This window comes from Electrona antarctica, assembly GCF_951216825.1.
Source record: "Electrona antarctica genome assembly, chromosome: 14".
NCBI lineage: Eukaryota > Metazoa > Chordata > Actinopteri > Myctophiformes > Myctophidae > Electrona > Electrona antarctica.
This window is the reverse complement of record NC_136795.1, coordinates 36,144,316-36,146,742: the sequence shown is the minus strand read 5'-3', so window position 1 is coordinate 36,146,742 and position 2,427 is coordinate 36,144,316.

Here is a 2,427-nt window from a genome sequence, read left to right as displayed (position 1 = left end):
GCCGTAAACACCTTCTCTTATGGGGTCCCTGGTATATCTCTTCAAATGGTGGTCTGCGAGCTAATTTAGTGTCAATGTGCGGGTCCTTGACATGAAAAGGTTTGGGAACCATTGCCATATTTAACTTGGAAAGATCTCAGCGTTGAGAATGAAGGCTTATGTAACATAGTGAATAATATGGAGTACAATGGAGCCTTGTGGTTACACCATACTGTAGTAGCTGCCCTGTCACTATTAATTTGCTCAGATTTCACAGGCTTATGATGTTGGATGTTATAGTGTTCTGTTACTGTCCCTGTCTGTTCTGCTTGGATAAAAGCACTGGTGGAAAGTAACAAGTACTGTAGTACTGAAGTATTTTAAAATGTTTTTCAAAATAGTAAAAAAAAAAAGGCAACAAAGTTTAGGGATAAGGGGGTAAGTCAACGGGGAAAATAGGGCCCCTTATGTACACCATAGAGAGAGAGAGAGAGAGGGAGAGGGAGAGAGAGGGAGAGGGAGAGAGAGAGAGAGAGAGAGAGAGAGAGAGAGAGAGAGAGTTACAAGTATTATTGGGGCACACCATGGCAGAGATTTGCACTCACCTTTCTAGTTCAGTTTTGATAATTTGCATAGCCTTTGAAACGGTTGCATCATTTAACTGCAGTCATACGCTTTTCGGATACAAAAACGTAACCAGATAATGCTATAACTCCATCCATTGCTGAAAACAGGGTTAGTGCAGTTATCCTGTGTATGGCACTCTCGTCTAACCTTTATGGAAAAACATATTCACAAATGACGTGCGCATAATGTGTACACATTCCATTTGTGTCTATTTGACAGTTGCGGTCGACTCTCAGCTTCTAGGGTCAAGGGTCAGATTTGCTGCATCTAACAATTAGATTGTCGTGCCTTTGTTGAAGGCAGTCAGACTGTTGAGGCCTCTGATAGTAAAACACAGTAATAGTGTGTAATAATAACAACTATAAAAGCGCCCATAATAGAATTCATACCTCAAACAGTGCCCATTGCCGTACATTAATTGTAAGCCACGTTGAATTGAGGCAAATGCATCTCTGCAACTATAATCCTTATTAAGTTATCTATTTGTAACAACGACAGTGTATAAATCTAACCAAATGGACCATTACGGGCATTTCTTTTTTTACATTTGTTCACTCGCAGTTAAATTAAAGCTGCAATTCAGAATTAGTTTTAATGAATAATCCATGGCCATAAAAAACACCTCTAGCTGACTGGATTCACACAGCATTAGTGGTGGGCAGGAAGATCATTGTTTTTTTAGGATTTGCCTCCAGCACACGTATGGTTCACTCAGCTTGGTATTGTGGCTGCTTTGGAGAAATTATCTTTTAAGATGAAAAATCATTTGGATAAATATGATTTGTAGTGGAATGTGTACCTCAGTCATATTGCAGGCCCTTGATGTAATCCATGGTCAGGTAATGCCCTTTTGATTGTTCATTGTTTTAATATACATATACAGTTGATGATGCTGCGTTATTGGTTATTTTCTTTACTTTTTGTAAAAAAAAAAAAAAAAAAAAAGGTTTTAATGAATAAAGCGTTAATGTTTACAGTCTGTTCGTTAATGAAATATAGCAGCTGGTACATCAATTATGTAGTGGTTTTCATTCCATTGACAAATGTCAGGAAAGTAGTATTACTGTACATCATAAGCACAATTAGCCCTGGCATTACACACACACGCACACGCACACGCACGCGCACGCACACGCACACACACACACACACACACACACACACACACACACACACACACACACACACACACACACACACACACACACACACACACACACACGTACACATGCAGTACAAAACAACATTCAGAGGCTGACCTCTTTGACCACTCAGAAAACATAGGAGGAATGTACACTGCAGGCCAAACATCAGCCCACAAACACCAACGCACGCACGCACGCACGCACGCACGCACGCACGCACGCACGCACGCACGCACGCACGGAATTATTTTATTTGATATTAAAAATGGTCAAACATTGACCAAATTGTCAAATATCACAACGGAGATCAGCTATTTTCACAATATTTATCTATGGTAAACTAAACTTAATGCTACAACTCCTATACAATTCAGGGTATGGGGTCCCTATATGAGTATTTTTTTTTGGGGGGGTGGGGGGGGGGGTCCCCTGGTAAAATATGATTATTTTGGGGGGTCCCATGTTAAAATATGATTATTTTGGTCCTGCGGTGAATTGATAGTCCTGCGGTCAAAACAAAACAAGCACCACAATCTCACCTTGTGTGAAGAAAACTGTATTTTGTTTTATTTAATAAATTTCTCAGTATGGCACATGAACAAAGATCGAATGTTCTGAAACCTTGGAGCGGAACAAATCCTCTCCCTCTTCCACATATGCACGCACGCACGCACGC